At 38.1% G+C, this 23611-nt stretch overlaps 1 protein-coding gene across 2 annotated transcripts in view; it reads right to left on the reverse strand.

Annotated features, from left to right (window-relative positions):
• Positions 1–23387, reverse strand: part of LOC129367875 (C-terminal-binding protein 2) — a 108607-nt gene extending 85220 nt beyond the window's left edge. For both annotated transcript variants that reach the window (XM_055042502.1, XM_055042506.1), the window contains exon 1: positions 23033–23387. The gene's annotated coding sequence lies outside the window, so the exon portion shown is untranslated. The remainder of the gene's footprint in view (positions 1–23032) is intronic.
• Positions 23388–23611: the final 224 nt, after the last annotated feature.

Consider the following 23611-nt stretch of genomic DNA (forward strand, 5'->3'; position numbering starts at 1 on the left):
GTACATCTGAGTTATTCTCTTCTCTCTATCACAAAGACACATGAATACCGGGCCCCCAGACAGGGAAGAAGAGTTGGATGGAGCAAATTAAGCAAAACAGACAAGAGGGAATGGCCCAGATGAGCCGCCGAGTGTAGTCGGTCAGGCAGAAGTGGGCCAAGATGGTGTTGCGCTCAGGAGATGACACACAACCGAGTGAAGAAATGCTTCGCAGTCTCTTGTTTTTCTCACGTTGCTCGCATTCACAACCTCACACCTCTTGAGTCCTGTTTTCATCAGAGATGTGTGCTGATATTGTGAAGAAATGAGCTCAAACACCGAGCTGACTCAACAAGAAAAAAGAGAATTTAATTCTGGCGAGATGAACACTGTTCATAGGATGTTAAGTGAAAAGGTGGTAAATAAACAATCAGCCAAACCGATGATTAAAACTCGTCAACATCAAAGCTAAGCACTTAAGCGCCCCTATTATGCTCATGAAGGTGCTTGTGACATTATTTTGCACATCTTTTAGAATTGAATTACTAACAATGAGGTACTGATTTTACTGTAGCATCTTTCTCTGTTTAAGCCCCCTTTGTAGCTCTTGCTTTTAGATGTCAGCTGCATGTTTGTGGTAAACCAAACTTGCCAGTGGTAAGAAATTATGCAAATATACATGTAGATGAGTTGAAACCTTACACTGCAAATATGGTGTTTCAGGCAGCTTACAAAAATATTTAGGTGACAAAGGAAAAAAAAACAATTTGGTTTTCAAATTTGTATGCAGAGAAAAACACTTTTAGGGTTGCTGATGCATGGCATTTTGACTCTACAGCCTTCCATGAATGGGTCTTTTTGGACCCGTGTTTAAATCAATGTGTTTTTATGCTATTTTTGTCATTTTGATTCCAAATAATATTTAGTATGATACTTTCTGCTGTGTTTTTTTTTCACACGAGTATTGTTTTATGTTTGAAATATTTAAATTTGTCACTTTTTTAAGCATTTTTAGAAGAAATTGTAGAACATTTGTGACAGAAACATTTTTAAAACAAAATGACGACAACAGCAACTTTACAACATAAATGTTGGAACAATGTCAGTGTCCATTATGTGCGTGAGGGTATAGAAAGAGCATGTTTCTTGAAACTAGCTAGCTAACCAAGCTTGCTAACATTGCCATCTGTATGGTGCTGTGTGTATCATGCATGTGAGTGTATGTATGTCCATCCATCCATCCAGTCATCTTCTTCAATTTATCTGAGGACAGGTTGTAGGGTAGCAGCCTAAGAAGGGAGGCCTACAGTTTGCTCTCCCCAGCCACTTGTTCCAGCTCCTTCCGGGGGAATCCCAATTCGTTCCTAGGCCAGCTGAGAAACATAGTCCCTCCAACGTGTCCTGGATCTTCCTCTGGGCCTCCTCCCGGTGGGTCGTGCCAGGAACATCTCACGAGAGTGGCGACCAGGAGGCATCCTAATCAGATGCCCGAGCCACCTCTACTGGCTCCTCTCGACATGAAGGAGCAGCGGCTCTACTCTGATTCTCTTCCAGATGACTGAACTCTCTCTCTAAGGCACACCCTAAAAAAAAACTAACAGTAATTTCAGCCGCTTGTATCCGTGACCTCATTCTTTCGGACATGACCCAAAGCACATGTCGAAGATGAAGGTAGAAACTTAGACAGGTAAATCAAGAGCTTCGCTTTTTGGCTCAGCTCTCTCTTCACCTCGACAGACTAGTTCAGCGCCCGCTTCACTACAGACTCTGCGCCAATCTGTCTGTCGATCTCCCACTCCACTTGGGGCAGGACATCCTCCCCCGACCCGGAGAAGGCACTCTATTCTTTTTTCAGCTCATTTATTAATGCATTTATTTGTATACATGTCATTCATAGCTATGACATGACCTGTGCTTAAATCAATATTTCATTTACATGGCTCAGATAAACAAGGTGCAGCTGGACCTAAAAAATTTAATGATGTATCCTTTGCAATTTTTCAGTCAAACTAAGGATTATTAACAAACTGTCTCTTCGCACATTTTCCAACAAAGGTTACCAAAATCCTGATTGTGATGTTCTTTGTACAGGATGTTTTTGAAAATGTTACTGTTGGTGCACAGAAAATGTGAGCCAACAGTAACACAAAGTGAGTAACACAAATATAATGGAGAGCCTGGCAAGGAAAGTATTCCGTATTTCGAGTCAGAAAACTTTTCAGGATGCAACATTTTAATGCGCTCGGGAGAAAATCCATGGAGAAAAACTGTCAGCTCTTTTTAATAATCAAGTCAGGAAATCCGATTGGAAACTACTTGAAATGTAATGCTAAAGACGAGAGACATTTATCTCTAATAAAAATTAAATGCTTGATATAGATCAAGCCAGATTTATAAGACAGCAAATCTGATGAAACGTCTTGCAGCGTGTGTAGTAATCTCCCACAGATTACTCGAAAATAATTTTGTCTGAACTTGACTTAACCTGCTCCTGTGCATAACACAGTTTCATACTGTTGCTAACCTTAAATGTTTTTACTAATTTATAATGTCGGAATAAAATGGTCTGACAAACGGCAAAAATGAAGATGTAGAAAAAAATCCCAGCACATAATGTCAACAAAGGACTCTAATTTACATTAATGCATAATTCATTATCTTCTTGCAGTTACTGAAAAACATTTCTGCATAGACATAATACAGGCAGGTAATAGTTATTATAGCTGAATGAAAAATATGTGAGCTCTTTGGTGTTTTAGTGCAGCTAATGTGAGCCTCAGTACAATGGACCAAACTAATGCATGGGTTAATTAAGGCCTTTCGAAGTGCAGGTTTGGGCCCTTCACAGGTTAATTACTCAGCAATAAAAGAACTATGGCTTATGTTATTTTCTACATGCTCCCAATTCTAATATAATGAAAGCATATCTATATATTTTTTTTATCAGTTGATCTATGTACAAGAGCACAGTAACTACAAATCAACAGCTTGAACTCATTTCAAACCATGGCATCACAAGAGAAATGCACAAAAGAATATGCATGAAACTTTAAAAAAAATCTGTTTCTTGAAATTAACAATTTTTCTTTCATAGCAGTTTCAAAATTCAATACACAACCAAAGCTAAAAAAGTATCCTGTCTTTTTCAGGGAGCCCAAATTGCATTCTTTCTCCACAGGAATCAGAGGAATGTTTTCTAAATGATTAAAGAAAAATTCAGAACTTAAATGAAATTTTCGAAGCGAGAAGAAATAGAGCATTCTATAGTTTAAAGATTTAACTTTATCCATATTTCCTTTGTCTGACCTCAGGACTTTTGCTGATAATTTGGAGTTCAAATAAATATTTGCAAAAGTGTGAAGCAGAAGTCTTATTTCAAATGATCAACATTCAAAAACCAGACGATTGAATTAATTCGCTTAATGTATATGTAGTATTTCCAGTCTAAAATGACACCTAAATAAACACAGTAGTTTCTAATTATACCAGCAATAAAATTATGTCCAGATATTGTTTCAATAACTCAATTTCCCTTGATTACAAGAATGTCAAATAAATATAGACGAAGTGTATGTGAGATCTGCTGCATTGTCACAATCATTTTTGGCAATTTTGATGCAAACAAAAAGCTGCAACGCAATCAAAATTTTAAAAAGCCGTTCGCCATCCTGAACCCACAACCTTGGATTTGAGGTGCTTTGACCCAAAAAAAAACCTTCGGTCAGTTTGCTTTAAAAGCAAACAAATTCTAGTTGAGTAGTATTTGTAAATTCCTCTCGATATAGTCGTGCTGACTCAGAGTATTAAATAATTGCTTGAATTTTCTAAATCCCAACCTTTTTAAAATACTTGTGCACACTGCAGCTGTGAGTGAGAGACAGAAGGTCAGAACAATGAAAGATTATGAAACAAAAATTTAATATGATGCAAACGTCTAAATTAGTCTACAGGAAACATGTAGCGTGGGCTTCTTTTAATGTGCAAATAAATCTTGAAAACATGTAAGAGCATCATTAGAAATAATTGTACATAAACTGGGAAAAAAATATTTACATTTGGTGAAATGATGTAAGAGTGAAACTGCTCTTCAAAATCTGAGATGGATGAAACATCTGAAAGCAGAAATTTGGAAGCCTTGTCAAGCAGTAGGGTTCACAAGGCTTCAACCCTGTTTAACAAAAAGAGCAAATAAATAGACAAAGCTCATGCTTTTAGTGTAATATTTGCTTAAAAATAGCGCACAAAAACTTTACCCATTCTACGTCTATGTTAACTAAACTAGAATTCTCATTTCTCTAAAATAAATGGAAGCTCGACCATTTTATTCACTTTTGGTGAATTTTAAGACCAAGAAAATCAACAATACAAGTTATCAAACCATAAGAGAGTGGGACAGGCAGACAAGCTGCTGGCGTCAAATAATGTTCATAAATTTATAAATTCACCAATAAAATCTGCAACAGCAACCATGCTTTCTCAGTAAGAAATTAAAAAAAATAAACAGTCAACCTTTATATTGTTTTTCACCTTTCTGTATTGGATAATTAATGTTGCCACCAGGAATTACACAAATCACTCATTTAAATTTGCACCGAGTTAGGTCAATCATAGCAGGAGACTCTTAAATCTGCGACATCGTGCCTTATCGAAAACAGCGGGAGGCTTCCTTGTTACTGTACAAAGCGATGACCCGCGATGATGGAGCTGCCACTCGCGGCAGGAAGTCGCACACAATTGTTCCTCCTTAGCCCTACCTCTCAATGATTAAAAAAACATCTGCAAACACAGGCAGTCCTCTCCACTTTCTTTATATATATATATATATATATATATATATATATATATATATATATATATATATAACACAAGCAAACTCCAGGAATCATTACCCCAGCGTTGGCTCATCATTAGCACATTCATAATTCAGCGTAATGGATTATTTAATTGCTCCATTAATCAAGAGAGCAACCCTAACAGACTTTCCTGTGTGTTGGTTTAATTATGGGCAATGCCTCTGTTAAAACAGATGCTCTGTTTGCATTAGTGCAATGTAAAACTCTCAATTCTGCACTGTAAGAGCTCCAAGCAGTTTTAGAAGCCATATCAGTTTTTGAGGAATGCGCCAGTAAAGGATTTCAAGACAGAAGGCCATTACAGATCATTTTCTGATGGAGAAATGCTTTTGGTCTATGAAGTTATACAAATAAACCAGTGGCACAATCTGTGTCAGCTTCAAGTTTTGCTCATATGTTCACCTGTATCTATATTTACAACATTGAAAATGATGTAATAAGCCGTCAAACATATAATCTATCATAACATAATCTTTTTTTAATGACTTCACATTTGAAGACTTAGTACTGTTTTTTCTTGTGTGTGTTACGCACTAATTCACAAGCCTGGTGTTCTGCAGCTTTGTGTTCGTGGCTATGTTGTGTTCACTTTTCTTCATTCACACATTTTTTTCCCTTTACATATTTATTCATTTCCGACATGGAAATTAAGAAACAGTGTATCTGGGAAGTAAGTATTCCAAAATGTATCAAATTAACATATTTCTTAAAAACTCTACACACTATTACCTCTTTATTACAATGTGGAATTTTTGTGTGTGTGATTTTGTTAAAACCAGAAAATCGAGTAATCTCATTTGCGTTCCGACAAGTCACAAAGTTGAACACGGAACTCAAAAATAAAGTGCTAAATAAAAGTTACAATACATTCCCTTCAAGTAGCTTCATTTATTGAAATTTGCATTCAGCGCGTCTGTGGTAAATATTCCAGTGAAGATGCTGGAAGGCTCAGAAACGGATTAAGAAACGGTAGACATCGAGGTACTTGTCATCTGATTCCAGCAGCTGGCATGATCTGCGAGTTCTAAATCCAACACTGTCATCAGTTATTTGTCAAGCAAAAAAGAGATGGGGGGCTCTGGAATCCATCCTCTTTACCGATGCTGAAAGCTCACTGTGAGAGTCTGAACATGGTACTTTAGTCTGACTGACATTTGACTGTCATTGCAGTGAAGGACATCATGTATTTTAGTTATTTTGGTCATGACAGGCACAGACCCCTACACAATCATAGCTACACTGAGTGATAAAAAGAAATAACGGCCTTTGTTTGTTACATAAGGTAAATAAATCTCTTTGGATGTCCAGAAAATATTTATTTTTCTCATCTGCATCCTCTGCCAGGTTGCACTTAAAATAATTTATGCTCTTTTGTCTTGTTCTTGTCGCCATAAGAGAGTGGGAGAGGCAGGGAATTAATATGTATTTTATACTCCTCCATATATACAGTAGTCAAGAATAAGCCTCAAATCCAAATAGGACCCGAGTTAATGGACCCTCAGTCAATACCAACACAGAACAAACAACTAAATGATTTGTGGTTACTGTCAAGATGTTGGCAAAGCTACACAGAGCTTAAAGCCTTCTGCCAATATCACAGCCTGAGCCAAACAGAGAGATAGGGAGGGAAACTATGGCAGGCAATGTTTTTTCCATTGTCAGACAAGCCAATCTCGTGCTTGTTGGGGAATATAAAAAAGAGCTTACATATTCACCTCAATGGAGTGACATTTAAATAAGCAGGAGCCATTTTCTCCCTCAATCCCTGCGTCCTTCCCTCCTCCTTTCCGTCCCTCCTTGGCACAGTAATTTGAAGCTGTCACAAACAAAATCCTCTTCGTAGACCTCTTCCAAATGTCAGGTTTCATCAAACGGCATGACGGCCGCCCCTCCCCAACAACAACAACAACAACAAAAAGGTGCTCGAAAACTTTTGTCAGGAGTTCAAGCGTACATGCATATTTATGGCCACTCACAAACTCACTCCTCACGCAGTAGCTGGAGTAAGTAAAGCACTGACTGAGCCGCTGATCTGACAGTTACTTGACTCCACTTTTAACAAGTGCTGCCCAGCATGAACACATGTTTATTTTTCTGTCAAACTGCTGTGCCGCTTAGGAATTATTTTTTTTAATCTATTTATTTAATAATCAGTCCTCAGACACATAGCATTAGCTCTTATCTCCTTAGCCAGATGCTAACAAACTACGCTGTGGGCTAAAACGAAGACGATATGCAATACATTAATCACCAACACCTGGGACTGTTTCGTGGAAATTAGAGATGCACTGATTGGACATTTTCCTTGCCGATGCAGCATGTTTCATTGACTGAGACTTTGTAGAGGTTGCAGTTATGCATCTAAGTAATTAAATGAATAAAAAAAATACCCACATATATTCAGCAATGCTCCTTTTCCTAACTTTTTTAGATTTTTATTCAACTAAGAAAATGTACATCAGTGTTGGTTGATGCATTTATAATTTGAAAATCATGAAATTTCTTAGTTCCGATTTAACAACAGACACAAAAATTATTGTGAAAACATATTATGGTTATTATGTGCTATATTTAAGCATTAGACAAATAAATAAACAATCAGAGCTGATCAAGACAAAATTGGTGAATTCTGACATTACATAATGCAAACTTTTGAAAGTCTGAACTTGCTGAGAAACCGTTTATAAGGTAGCCGGTTTGGGTATGCCCATAAAAATGTGGTGAAGGTGGTCAATATAATATTTTATTAACAGTTCTAAAAGTTTCTTACTCTCTAAACCATTGGGGCAAACTGTTTTGTAGTACTACTATCATTTAACCCATTTCCCATTTTGAACTTTCATAGTTTTGACCATTTGTGTAAGTAGTTTGGGTACAAAAAGCTGCTGCTTCATATCAACCAATGCATTAATTTGTACTTCTTTCAGCAACTGATGACTTAATGTATTTTTGTGTAATTGCCTCAAAATGAAAAAGATGTGTTGAAGTGACATGTAGTAATGCATTGTCATTTTTCATACCAGATGATAATGAAAATTGATGTCACATAAAGTATTCCAAAATTAGTTTATAGATTAGATCTGTGCATGTTTTTGACAAACAGTCAAAAACATGCATAAACATATTTAGCTGAGAAGAAAAATAAACTGATATGCAATGGATGAGTACATGGGCATGAAATGTTTTCTTCACAGGTATAAAATGGAAGGAAGATGGGACAAATTGGTACTAAGTGGGCTACAAACTAAGAGGAGCCAACAAATCCCTGCTGGCAGTGACTGGATAAATTTAGGCAAGACAGATTTTCACCAGTCAAAAAAAACAAAAAAAAACACCTTACTTCAATATCCTGAGACTTTTTGCACTCCTATTTTGTCAACATACTCTGTGATTTATACTAATCACTTGGAAAGCAGAATATCGGCTTGCTTATGTTTAATAAATCTTTGTAACACATCTACTTAGAGATTTAAAGTCCAAGTATGAAAAATCAAAAAGAAAGATTGGATGAATATTGCCACAGAAATCCAAAATAGGCTGCTGCTGACAATGGAAAATCACAGATATTTTGTAATCACAGAGAAGTGCAATAGAAAACTCAACAGTTTCACTGTTGAACACTGATTAAAACAACAGTTCTCGGTTGAGAAAAAAAACTGAAGAAAGACATAATCCACATTTATTCCCTATGTAACAAGCAAAGGTTCCACAGACACTCTGTTAGAGGTCAGATTCAATTCTACAGGCAAACATTCAGGCTCTGGATCATTTTAATGACCTCTGGTATGCATAAACTTAACAAGAAAAAGTTAACAATGAGCACAATCTTGAGAATCATTTCCCCCCTGCCCCACCTCCGAGTGTGAGGGAATGAGACGAGGGGAAAGCAATAGGAGCTAATCAACTTGTACTCTTCAGCAGCATTTTATGAACTGTCTGCCACTGGTTCAAAATGCACAAAGGGCACGTAGCATCGATAAGTCAACATGCTGCTACAGCCAGAGTGGATCCAGACTCCTCAGCCATGAAAGAGAGAGACACATCTAATTGCAAGTGGGAAACTAAATTAATTCTGCTGCAGAACCGCTTGAGGGATTGAGTTAACATGGTGACCGTGAAGAACATTTGAATATATAAAGACAAAAAAAAGTCCTTTGACAACACCGTGTAGGAGAGAGGCTGAGCAAGTGGAGGCAATAGAGGGAGGTTAGGAAGAGATGAAAAGAAGAGGAAACTAAAGATGCACTGAGAAATCAGCTTGGTTAGCTAAGCCAAATGATCTAAATGCTTTCATTTCAAACAAATAAGCAAAAAGGATTGCTAAAAAGATAAGCTAAGTTAGATTGTTTCAGGGTGATAATGTTATCTACAAAACGTTCATGTGTTGTGCACTGATCAATCTGCAATAATTTCCTTAATTTTGGGTGATCAGAAGTCAGTCGATACTTACATGGGAAACCAATCTCATCCAGGCTAGTTTAAATATGAATTCTGCAGTGATTTATGTTTTAAAAATAATAGATTTCTTGGTTTCAGCTCCAAACATAAACAATGAATGAAATTGGAATGGAAAAAAAATATGTATATTCTGAAGGCTTATATCTTCTTTTATGATAGCTCCAACAAACAAGTCAACATCAGCTAAAATTTCCAGGCTTGTATTTTAGTTTTTGCACTCTGCAAAAGCCAAAATACAGAAACCGGCCAGAAAGTCTGGTTCAGTGCATCTCTACAAATAAGCAACATTCCTGATTTAGTTGACCATTTTCAAATACGTGTCATCATGGCTACATTCCCTGCTGAAAGGCCAGACTGATTCAGAGTATATTTTTTTCCCTTTTCGATCCCTTCCATCAGACACAAGATCTAAAGCTTTAATATGGCTGCCAGGGAGGCAACAGCCATTTAATAACAATGCAATAGTTCCTCGCAGTAGTGGCCCGGTGTCGCTTTTACACCCCGCTGTGTGCAGATGGTACGTTGTCTGTGATTTACCAAAACACTTTCCTTTCCTGAGATGCTCTCCCTGTTCCTACCCCACACAGACACACACACGCATCCGCGTACACACACTGAGGCCCTTTTTTGTCAGGACTATTTAACTCTCATCTTGACAAAAACGGCACAGTTTTTCTCCACAGCCCATGCAGCCTTATTTCATAACAGGTCAGCTGAGGTGGCTGCCCCCAGAGATGATGTTTTTGTGTGTGTTTGTATGCGTGTGTGTGTGTGTTTTGTTAGCAGTAAGCTCCTTGCATGTGCCTCTCAGCCTCCCGCAGCGGGGGACATCTGGAGGAGGCGTTACCATGTACACAGAGAAAAGAAAAGGAGAGTAGAGGCCAGAGATATAATCCTCCAAGGACAAACTCGGATTTCATTAACGTGCAAAGGGGAAAATAATGGTCATGATTTATTCGTATCAACACAGCTAATGTTGCCATAAGATAGTCACCTTGCCAAATCAGCCAAAAAGTCATTCTCCTCATCGGCAGATCAGTGTCGTCCCCCCCCCCCCCCCTCCCCCAGTCACCCGCCTTCCCTCATCTCGATTCTGAGCGCAATTAGGGCACATTTTGATGAAAATGACCCGTAATTCAGCGCAAGGGAGAAAAAGGTTGAACTTGGACTGTTACACAAGGTAGATGTTCATTATGAGCCAGCAGGGAAGAGGTTCCTTCTAATAGAGTGCAAGCCATAAACATAGCTCTTCATCAGCAAGCCTGCCATTTGATCTCACCTCTGGGTGCTCAGTGCTGGGCATCTTCATTCGTTTCTTCTGTGTTTACTCAGTAATGGACTCTGCCCAGAGAGTTGTTAAAGGGGGACAAAGTGAGAGTGTTCCGACACGTCTGCTGGGCCGGTGATTAACGAGCGAATTAGAAAACAACTCCGGGTCACCTTCTTTAACGCTGTGATGAATGACCTGACGAAAGAAACATGATGGCCTTTTGGTTGCTGTTTGGAGTTTTAGGAACTTTTCCATGAAACGGTGAACTGTCATGCTTTGCACCCCTAGAATTTGATACCATTTTTCCACATTTTATATACTAGATCAACAAAGTAGTGCACAACTCTGATGTGAGAGGAAAATAATTGATGGTCTAATAATTCTATAAATAAAACTTTAAAAAGTTCACCCTCAAAAAAGTTGCAGAATGTAACTTTTATAAACAATATATTTTTTTTTTTACACATTTGTTAAACTGTCACCTCGTTGTGCCAGCATAACATCAGACTGATAATCTGTCAAATCTAGTTCCTTTACCTCCTTTCTGTGGTCCTACTGACATCTGCAGAAATACACGACTCCTGGTCAGAAACAACCAATCACAGCTGGGAGGAGGCTAGTCTTAGCACTGTGAATGATGACTGTGTACATGACTCAAACGTTGAAACTAGAACCATCATCCTTAAAGGATGCTTTACTTCAAATTTCAGATTTTCATTCATGAAAGAGGTATTGAAAATCATAAATATTTATTAGACGACCCAATTATGAAAAAGTTTGTGTTGTTTCATTGGATAGAATTCTTATAAAATTGATTAAACTTTGTAGTAGTGATGTGAGTATAGATCATTTTTGCAATGCTAAATATAATCAGCAGTTAAAAAGCTAAAAACACAGAATAAATAATTCTCATATAAGGTTTCTGTCTGATGAGGGTACATGTGACTGTGTCCACCACTGTCTGTCAAGCCTTAGTTAGAAGCGCTCTGGTTCAGCTGTGTACATGCCATCTCCTGTCACAGGCAGTTTACAAGACTGGGAACGAGGACAGCCATCTGTCCCGCCTCTATGGGGTGCACAGAGGGACGTTTTGCACAGCTCTGACATGCATGACTTCTCCTAATGCTCCACAAATGTTTAGACATGTTACATAAGTGATGCGCCTGTTACACTCGATGTGGAGGAGGGATGAAGGAGACTACCTGTCGAAGGAAAAAAGATAAGAAAGTGCAAGGTAAAAGGAGAGTTAAGAAAGGTTTTAAAAAACAGCAGAGGCTTTTCAGGCAGACAACTACACCACAGGGCTGCGTTGGTGTTGCTATAGGGTACTTGTAGAGAAAAGAAGTCCAGTTTGAAGGGAATCAAATGCCAAGACTCCACATGGGGTTGTTTTCACACTGTTGAAGGAGGAGTGTTGCAACCTACAAAGTTTCCACAGCTGAAGCGAATTTATCTGACATATAAAGGTAACGGCTGGAAAGAGCTTAGGCCAATACAGCACAGAGCAAAGGGTTGAAAGTGAGCTTTTTATGGTGATATTTTGCAGGATGTTTTGTTGTTCTGCAGCTAGAAAGAGGGAAAATCTTAAAGCTTTAATGCTTTCATGCACTTATTCATGTCAAGTGCATGAATAACCCTACTGCAAACAACTGCATGTGGTCAAACTGAGCATGTTTTAAGACTGATTTAGGTCTAACTTTATCTGACTGCACTAAACAGCACATTGTGAGCGGGACTGTGATAGAATAGTGTCAGATCGATTCTAGTTATCTTTTAAATAGTATTTTACAATCGCTTTTAACATTGACTTACATCGCTTTTAATTTAAAAAAGTCAAGTCAACTGAAAGTTTGATTCAAAAGTAGTTCACTTTTAGTATTCTTCAGTCAATGAGAGCATCCATCCATCTCACTTGTTTTCAGTGAGACTTGGTAGTGGGAAAGTATGGTGCGTTTACTGCTGAAACTGATATCCAGTCTTATCCAGACAACACCTGTATTTCTGGTGCATCACAAACAATAAATAAGTGCAATATAAAATTGTATTATGCCATTAACTGCTGCTTTTTTAAAAAAATAATAGCAAATAGGTCCATCCATCTATTTTGGGTACATGCTTATTTTTGCGGATTCATTGATGGCTGGTGTCTTTCTAAAGCCCCAGAAATAGATTGTTATATATTTTCTATCTCTGCTTCAATATGAGACTCTCAAAGCAAAGCACCTGTGCATTTTTAAAAGTAATAATCCATAAATGAAAAGTTTGCTACCATGCATATTTTTCCTTAAATTTCTATTCTTATGTACAGTGAGAAACAGCTGGTACTGTAGCAGGCAACTCTGGCACATTTTGAAGGCAAACTGCCATCCTTCAAAACCCTGTTGCCTTTTTAAACAATCATTTAAATAAAAAAATGCATTTTGGGGGAAAACCCTGCTAAAAAAAGCTGACAGTGTGACTACAACGTTGCCTCTATAACAGTACCTGGTGACTGCTCCGGGAGATTTTCTCCACTTATTGTTCCACTTATACAGCATTTAGGTTTTCTCTTTGGATTAGTTTATAACTATACAGAAAGCAGCGTGTTACGTATTAAGCCAAACTGATACGCAGTTTGGCTGATACACAAATCAAACAGTAGGTAGGTCTTAGAAATTATGCAGTGCTTAGTGCATATGCTGATTAATTGGAAGTAGAAAAACATACAAAATAAAATAAGAATCATAGCTTAAAAGCAGAATTAAGCACTTCAAGCACTATACTGACACTATTCTGCCGTCAATGCTTCCAGACAGCTAAGCTATACCACTGTGAGAGCAGCCACAGCACCAACTCAAAAAAAACCCTTGTTCTCAGACCTATAACCATAGCTAGAGATTAGTTAAAATGTGCGAACATGAAGCTGTCAAAAGCATCAAAGCAGAGCAGCTGCAGAACAACACAGGAACACTTAATGGCATTTCAAGAAAAAAGAAGCTGTCATCCACCACAACCAGCTTTTATCAGCTGGTAATCTCCTCGACAAACAGTTGCTAGCTTTATCTTATCTTATTGTTGCTTCTGATTTCACAGGGTACATTTTTATCCTTTAAAAGTCTTTCCTGCATAAAGGTAATTTATAAATGTTCTAAGGTTAAAGTAATCTGCCAAAATTAGTTTAAGACATGCTAGTCTTGTAAGTAGACAGAGTTTTAATAGCTACATCTTTACCTATGGGCCTCCTTTTTGTGGCTACACTGTTGAGGTTCATTTTATATGTTACAAGTCTATAGAGAAAGAAACTGAAAGAGTCACAGATAATGCACAAACTATCTCTAAATATTGTAAATGTGCCATGGTCTTGTCCAATCATTAGCAGAACACATAGCAAAAGTAAGCCAGGGCTAATGACCAGAAGTAGCATTTACATTTCAGAGTGACCCAACCAGAGTCCTGACTTCAATCTAAGAATCTATGAATGGAGCTGAAGATTAGGGTGATGGCAACCTTTCTAACCTCAAAGACTTGAGGCTCATCACAAAAGACCAATTTTCAAAATACCAGTTGAAACATGTGCAAAAACTTGGTCAGCAATTAAAAGCATACATACTTCAAAGATTGTCCACATTAAAGCATGTCCCTAAACTGTGCCAAAAATTCAGCTATTTTGTTGCTACTACAATTTTGTCTTTGTCCATTCAAACTTGTATTTCACTTCTTTAGCTACACCCATATCTTAGTTGAGACCAAAATTAGACAACGCTTTGATTATATTTGAAACCAGTGTTTATGCAGCAGCTAATCTAAGAAGACTGATAGAATTTCAACCCAATGTAGTTTTAAATTTGAACCAACTGAAAAAATAAGCTGATTATTTTGCCTGCACATATTTATTCATACATTTGTGAGTATGATGCAAGTAATGCCTGAATGTGCAAGAAATTCTCTTTTGGTTAAATTTTAAAGAAATATATGTTTTGTGTAAAGTCACCAAATAAAACGCCCCAAAATTTTTATGACTTTTCCTCTACCATTTAAGCACTAAAACGTGATGAGTGAAAATGCTAACCAGGGCGCCAAGAGCCATAAAAAGTCTACATCCCGCCCACTCGCTACTTGCAGTGACTTTAATAGCTGATTTTATCACTTCCTCATACTGTATACATATCACCGGGCTGAACAAATGTATCTACACTCTTGCCATATGAACTACATGCATATCTAAGAGGACATCTGTATTGCAAAGAATTTGTCAGCAAGATGAAGCAACTGCTTTCATTGGCAGGGCTGATATACACAGATACACAATGAAAGGCTGTCGATGCAGAGCGATAGAAGTGCTGGTTAGGCTTCTTTAAGCCAACAGAGCAGCAAGGCATCTGTTAGCGCGACAGTCCATCTCCCATCCTTAGAGCCTGCCCTGTAATTAATGATGCACTGTGATTTTCCTGCAACAACCTCACATCCCCGCACATGTTGACTTATACATTAGTGACTATGATGCAATTAATAACTGAATGCATGAGAAATCTGCTTTTGGTTCAATGTTAAAACTGCTTTTATTTCAAACTGAAAAGCAACAGTTATTTCTAGAGCGCCTATAATAACATGACATGTAGATTATTAGTGTTTAAATAATAGTTTCTACTCAACAGACATGTTGCTCAATATGAGTGGTAATGTGTCATCCCTACAGCATGCTGCTGCCAACACCACACTTCTCATACCTGATGCTGGTAACCCTCCAATGTTCAGATGGCTTCCTGGAGTTTGAGCTTATGGTGTTTTGAAAATGAATATGTTGTAGTTTGTATGTGTTTAAGTTAAAACAGTAATAAAATACATTTCAAGAATAATACAATAATTTTTGAAGTAATAGGTAACATTTTTAATCATATTAGTAAATAAATGATTTTCACTTCTACATCAAAGTAGTTAGATCATTTGGTACCTATTTCAGATTGTATTTTTAAACTAAGATATCTAATAATATTGCTCAAGGTTAAAAGACAGAATCTCATGCTCTTTGCCTAGAAAACATGTAAAATTGCAGGCGATAGCTAGCCCCCTCCCCCCCGCCCTTCCTACCCCCACAACCTAGCTTTCTGCTTTGATCAGGTTTGTTCATCTCCCTCAAAAAAAACAAGGGCAGTGGAGGAGGAGATCTTACAAATTATATTATGGGACATGAAATTAATCCACCCTCCCCAAACATTTGGCCTTCACACAGTTTAACCTTGAAACCGGCTTTTTACTCCCTCGCATGAGGACTTCATGAAAGACCCTCTGTCATATCCAAAAGAGCAAGTCTGACATTACAACAATGGCTCTGCAGAGGCAATTACTCAATAGGATCCTTCACCGTGCTGATGATACGTTGTAATTTCATTTCACTTATGTCTGTCTCATAATGTAACACACAATTGAGCGGGGGCCCCTTTACATCCCAAAAGACCACTTCCTCCTTAAGATAATAAAAGCCTTTTGTGCTTGCCTTTGAGAAATCCTTGGTGGATTATGTGAATGTGAATTCAGAAGCCCATCAATTAATATGCATTAAATTAAAGTGTATTAAGTTGTTGAAAAAAATTAATAACTCTAATAGCGGTGCCGCTGCTTCACCCGACAACATCTTACCCGGACGCTAACAAGGCTGTTTCAGACACGGCCAAAAGGGGGTAACACTGCAATACTTACTTGACCTTTTGCAAACAATGCAGCTGCCTTTCAACCACCTCAGTGTCCCCTGACACTAATGAAGAGCGGTGGCTGTTACATCCAGTCCAATAACGGCAAGAAAATCTTAGCAGCTTGCCAGGCAGCCACAAGGTTCAGCTATAGAGGACTTAAACGATGTTTGGATCTATTTATGGTTAGAGTACATATTTAAAACACCTAATCATTTGGCTCATACTGTTCCTGCCTTTTAAACGTATTTTAAGTTGTCAGAGAAACTGCGGGGGGATCTCCTGGTCAAATGGAGCATAAGAAGATGTCTGTCTTTCCTGCCTGCAAAGTTTCCATCAGCTATGCGTACGTCAAAGGAAGGAGATTCATCTAAACATTTTGTCATCTATAAAAATGAACTCAGCAGTTTAGAAATTTTCAAGCAAGAAAATACTTCCAACTAGAGAAGCACTTCTTCCCACTTCTTAATATGTAGCACTGTGAATAAGATATCTCTCATTCTTTGTAGTTGGGTTTTATTTGTACGATAACACACAACTTGTTGGATTTTACTTGATATTTTTTCTTCAACCAAATTTTTATTCATTTTTAAAATAGAATATTGTTATTGCTGACTCTTAAAAAACAAATCAAAATCAGCAAAAACGTATGTTGGCAGTTTAGTGGGGTTTTTTTCTGAAAATAACTGGAAATTGTCAACAAAACCGTCTTTCCTTCATCCTTATCACATGAGTATAATTTACAAAATATCTACAGCTGACACTGAAAACATTAACATAAAGACATTAATTAGCTGAAGAAAAATTTAGAGAGCGCTGACAGTCAACACACCAATCTTCTTTCACTACACTTGCACTGTGCATCAAAATTGAAATATATGAAATGAAAATAACTACGTTAGAGGTTCTTGAACTGTTTCAATCTCACACCCTCCTCAGATATAGAAAAAAAAACTTTCACACAATGTCATAATGTCTTATTGTTCCCTACAGTACACAGAACTGTTCATGGGGATTTATATAAAAGACATGTATGGCACTAATTAGTCTTTATCCCCTTGTAGCTCCAGATACAATTGCTGCTACTGTCACTGAATTGATAACAGGAAAGGCAGCAATGACAGCAGAAGAGTCTGAAAATCCACATAACGTCTCTGAAAGATGAAGATATACAAAGCCTCAAGAGAAAAGAGAAAAAAGGGAACAATATGTCGGGTGTTTCTTTGCAATACCTTTCCAATACATCACTGCTAAAGGTTAAAGGAGTTTGAAAACCATGAGAGCAGTACAATAACTACAGCTTCAGTTGCGAAAACATATTAGTGTCCCGCTACTATAAACTATCACAATCAATTTTCAATTTTACCTTCACGCTTTTGCCCCCTTTTTAAAAGACAGAAAATTACCCCCGCTTCCAGCTAAACCAATCTTGCCTTAAGTTGGAGATAATGAGCATGTTCGGCAGACTTCAAAATGAACACCGCCGCTCCTGGGCACCTCAGCTCAACACAGGCACATCACACAGACAGTTTTTAAAGAAGGAAGGCACAAAAGGGAAAGGGAGAAGTCTTAGCCTTTGGAGACCAATTAGAATGACATATTAAAACTGATCTAAAAGAACCGTACAGGTAACACTACTTACCCCTTCCCCATAGCTGCTGTTTCCAGTCCAAACAAGCAACCTCAACAGAAAATAAAGATGAAAAATCTGCCTCCATTGAAGGATTGAAGAGCATGTCAAGAGGTGGTGAACAGACATAAGGGACATGAGGGAAGCGTTTACACGGTCAGTAGTTTTCCAGGCATAAAATACATGATTTTCTTTAAACACCCAAGTCACTAATAGATCACAACTATCACTGACATAAGAACGACTTGTTAGAAAGGGGGGGAAAAAAACATTCACAGAGACATAGGATGTCACTGACAGCACTGCAACAGTGTTGCTCAAACTATATGAATGTTAAAAAAAAAACAGAAGGCTAGAAAATGCTAATATCTTACCACAAAGACTAGAAAATCAACTACATATAGAGATACATCTTGATGAATTAGAATATGATAGAAAAACTCAGTGGACCAACACTAACAGATGATATAGACTTCACTTCACAATTATTTCAAGGCTATGATTGAACACACTTCTTCCTTCCACTAAACTTTCCATTCGAATTCTTGGATGCAGCACTCTGAGCAGTTAGCTTCAATAACAACAAGCTTGAGTGGGTCACTCATCTTGTGTCAGTCAGTGACTGCCAGCTTGACAACTGTCAAGTCAGCATTGTGTTATTTTTTAAGGGGCTGAATTTGGTGCAAGTCAGAATCATCAAATTTAAATGAAATAAAAACTTAAAATATATAACTGTCTGTAGTCTGTATAATCAGAGTTTCACTTTATGGACTGAACCGAAATGTATTAGGATTTACTGAATGCACCTGTAATAAATCACTAACAGCTAACTAGAAGTTTAGGCAATCTTTACACAAGAGGTGAATCCACAGCGTATTTCGCATCACAGCAGTTCTGAAACATGCTCCGTCTCGCTTCCACGGCACCTCCAGAGGGGGACGCCGCTCTCATAAATCCCCTCTAATGGTCGTCAGCGAGGGAAGTTTTAACACAAGAACTTAGCGGCCACTGTTACTCACCCGCGCAGAGCGAGGGTCTGGGTATGATGGATGGTAATAAATATTGCAGGGGGCTAACAGAGGTCCCTTCGGAGACGTTCGATTGCCTCTGGCAATGGGGTGCTGCTCGGCAACGCGGGAGACGGTGGTAGGGAGAGGGGGAGGAAGGCTCTTTGCCGGGCTGAGACTGATGGAGTCTGCTCAATTTCCAGAGAAAAGGATAAAAAAAGAAATGCTTCCAACTCACCATATGTATAGCGACTCTGCTGGTCACAGATGGAGACAAAACAATCTACTGCTGAGCAATGATTATTGTGGATGTACCTGAATTGACCTCATCCCTGCTGCTCTTGTGACAGGAGCTTTTCTGACAAGGATCCCTGTTGAACTAATCTACCCACCATCTTAACTGCTTCCTTGACAATAGCTTCACAGCAGAGCAGATGTCCAGGCTGCACACATCTGTAGTGGCCTTCTCGTCCTTCAGGCACACAGGTCCAGCCCCATTCCTGACACTAATGCATGCACATGGACACTCATGAGAGAGAGACAGAGCGAACCCTCCAAGGTCATCTTCATTTTGTGAGATTGTTACAAAACTCAAACCAGTTTGCACCAAAGTATGATTATTTCATACTGTAAAAGTATCGGATCTAACCTGCCAATCACCAATGAGAGCCAAATGAGGGGGTTGTGGGAGTTTTATTTCAATCTCGAGTGCATCTCTACAAGAAGAACCTACCTGCATTGTTAATAGTGAACTGGTAGATACTCTTACACACTACTATATGAATGCTAATGAAAACAGCCCTTTTTTAAAATTATGCAATACAAGTGTTAAATACTGATCAGACTCTGTTTGTAAGTACTCAGACAAAGTTTCCATTTATCAGCTTTGACCGTGTAATCAATTGGTCAGTTATATTTTTCAAATCGACTTTTTTATTATTCTTTACATGTCTCAACACTACAGTTAATGGAAGGATACATAAGTGAAAATTGAACAGAAAAGAGAGGCCAGGGTCTAACAAAAACAGGAAGTAGGCATTACCCATCAGTTTTCCTTAGTGATACAAAAGTCCTGTGTAATTTTAAGCTTGCCGAGTTGGAAATTTTTTCCCAAATGCTTTAACATAGAAAGAAGAAAAGCTGTGCTGCAGGATCTTTGTAAAAGGCAGGGTAATTCAACAGAAAATATACTTATAAAAGACAAAATATATATTCATGGTTAGTGATTTTAACACACAGCATTAACCATTATCTGAACTCAAGAAATCTGCATCAAAATATTATTTGGTGCATACATCAACCGACATACTGAGAGTTCTGAGTTTGGGTGCTTTCAATAAATCAGGAAAAATTATGGATTTTCACTATTTCACTTGCTGATCACTGATCAGATCTGATCCTTCTGGAATTAAAATGCAACTCTCAATCTGGGTGACACTGGTTTTTCATTAGCCCATCTGTTAACATACTAAAAAGTTCTAATTTAATTAGTCTGTTAATATGTAACAGTACTTACAAGTGTATGTAATTAAAAAGTTAACAAAGGGCTAGTAGCAGCTCATTCATAAATGGACTACACCAAACACTGGTTGTGAACACATGATCCGCATTGTGTTTTTTTTTTTTTTTTGAAGTTCACACTTAAAGGCTGCTGTGCAAGAGTTTTATTGAAAAAGTATGGCTTTTTTGATCTCACTCCATCTACCATTTCAGAGGAAATGTTTTCGCAGTTACTTTCAAAGGCCCCCTATGGATAAAGCCATGGAATATAGTATTAGAGAAAAAAAGAGATCTTTTTTGCTTTTTTTGTTTCATCTTCTCTTTCTACACTGCAAACACAAAACCTCCATTTCCCACCACTTCAAGCCACAAAGTGAGAGATGCAGCAGTGAAGCTTTTTTCTGCTTGAAGCAGATTTTGAACTTCATTGAGATCCGACTCTCTGGGATTTCTAACTACAACATAAAAAAGAAAACACGATGCAAATGATAGACGTAGTAGTTGCACAAATGCTTAAAAAAGATTCTTCTTTGTTTACCCTGGACTTTATGTGTTTTTATTAGTCCATATGGTTGCTGAGAAAAAAAAAAAAAATTTAAGTTGGAAAAAGCAGGAATCGCCATAAAAGAAATTAAAAATTAAAGAAACTGAATGGTTTTTCTTTAATTATTGATTTGTTATCAATAATTAATTGTGATCAATAATTATGATAGACGTACTTTTGATTCCAAATAAATATTCTGATTTCTGCATCAAAGTGTTTAATCTTAACTTTTATTTTTATTTTAAAAAACAAAACATCAGCATCTTTACCAAACCCAAAATAAAACATGTTGTGGCAGATGATGCGTCATGGATTAAGCAGGTCAGGAAATCTCCGTTTGAATGCATTTAATGAATAAGAAAATGAGCCTAACATTTTCTATGACCTGCCAAAAAAAAGTGGACAGATTCCACTCACTGGCTGATTGATTGGGAAAATCAGGTAATCAAACACTTTCTGTTGACATATTTTCAGAAAATGCTGATTTAATTAGTGTGCTAATATGTAAAACTACTTACTCGAGTGTGTAATTAAAAGTTTATACAAAGCAATTAGCAGCTCATTCATACACTGGCCGCCCAAAACAGTGGCTGTTAAATCAAGATTCACTTTCAATTTAGTTTGATTACCATTTACTATTTTAGCTGTTGCACAAAAGCTTCATTGAAAGACTAAATCTCAGTTACATTCTGAGACAGACAGCTTTTTCTTCCGTCTATTCCTCATGCCATGCAGCAAACTTCCAGATCACCAGTGCACAACACAGTAAGTGATAACAACCTTTCAGGTGAGATTCCTCAGGCAGTAACAAGTGTTTGATCTTCTTTTTTTTTTTTAGTCATGAGATGCACAAAGTTTAGTGCGGCCTCTGATCCTCTGTGATGTGTGGCATCTTCTTCAAAGCTACCCACCAGGGAGGAACGTTTGAAAAATTGGCTATGTGTGAAAAGGTCAGTGAGACCCAGACTGAAGATATTGTGAATTGTGTTTATTTTTGGATAAAGCACACAGGCTGCCATCCTCTACTGAAATGTTTTCCACAAAACCTTGTTGCTGGGGATCAAGAATCCAGTACAGCATTGATATGTTGCTCTCTTTGAGTCATTGCTCTGCTCATTGCTCTTTTTACCATTTGGTGTCACCGTTGATAACATTTTGAATGTTTGGAAACATTCAAAATGTGTCCTTGTCAGTGGCGTAAAAATGTAATTGCCTTCTTGCAGCCAACTGACCAGCAGTGCACAACAACAGGTGGAGGAGAGGCGCCCATGCCTTTATGGTGCAAACACTCAAGCATCTCATTAAACTTTAAGCCATGAAATTGGCATGAAGGACAATTGTAACTTTTTTGAAACTGTAACCGTGGATAAATAGATACCATAGATGCATCATCGGTAAAAGAACTGTTACTTGCAACTTAATGGCTTTTTTTTTTTTTTTTTTTTTTAGTGAATGTAGAGATGATGCCATCTTTTTTTTTGCTGAATTCCCTGTTTTGGGTCACAACTTTTCCATTTTCAATGTAAATTCAAGACAAGAAATTACATCATGAAAGAGGGTTTTAAAATGAAGTTACTTTCTTAATTTTTAACCTACATACACAATATTAGAATCATTCGAAAGATCTCGGAATGCTTTTTACAAACAGTCCATGTGTTCTGCTACAAAAACAAATGAAACAAGCCCACTAGGACGGGGTTTGTCTCAGCATGCAACACTCTCAGGTGACTATAACACTTCCTATTTTCTTCTAAGCGACACCGATCTCCCTACTCGGTCTTATTGGAAGCAGAAACAAGCGCTAGTGTCCGTTGAAAATACAGATGAAGGTAAATAATAATAATAACAGAGAAGGGGTTTACATTTTAACCGGACAAGCTTCTTGCTCGGTCCAAAAACAGCGTCTGTGAGGAGCCAACCCACCCGTCCATTCGCCTCCCCCCCACCTCCATCTTCATGGCGCAGTAAGGTGGACACACATGGCCGGAGCCGAATGCGGACCTGAGCCCCCTGACGGCGGCCAGTCACCCCCCCCCAACTCTCGTTCAGCCCGCGAGCTGGATGCTCGAAGCGCGCTTCTCTCCTCTCTCAATTTCTACAGTTGAAAAAATGTCGCCGCACTCACCCGAATAAATGAATGAATCGCCAAGTTGAGGAGCCGACTTTCTCTCTTCAAGCGCACGTCCTCGGCGGCGGCGGCAGCATCATCCGCTTCGGGATTAATGTTTCATGCGAAGATTGTTCTTAATGTTATGGTTTCGGAGTAATTCTGATTCCGGCTTATAAATCCTCCGCGCAGCGTGCAGCTTGTTTCCCCAGCAGACTCGAAGAAAATGTGCAGATAACAGGAGTAATGGGGGGCGGAAGGGGGTGAACGGGCTACAGTGTGTTATAATCTTGTTTATTATGAGCATAAACACCGAATAGGTGTCCAAATGTTTCACCGCTTTATTTTTTTCCTCCCCCTCTCTCTCGCTCCCTGCCTGCCTCTCTTTGGCAGTAGTCTGTCTAACTCCAGTTTTTTTTTTTTTTTTTTTTTTTAAATTAAGGCGGGGTCTTGGGTCGTTTAAACCAATGACATAAACCCAGACGAAGACGAACAACACACACACACGCACACACACACTTCTTCCTTCTCCTCCCTCTCCATAAAATCACTCACACACACTTAGCTTCTGCTCACATGCTTATCCTAACTGATGAG

This window comes from Poeciliopsis prolifica, unplaced genomic scaffold (assembly GCF_027474105.1).
Source record: "Poeciliopsis prolifica strain line A6 unplaced genomic scaffold, Auburn_PproV2 SCAFFOLD018, whole genome shotgun sequence".
In the NCBI taxonomy this organism is placed as follows: Eukaryota; Metazoa; Chordata; class Actinopteri; order Cyprinodontiformes; family Poeciliidae; genus Poeciliopsis; species Poeciliopsis prolifica.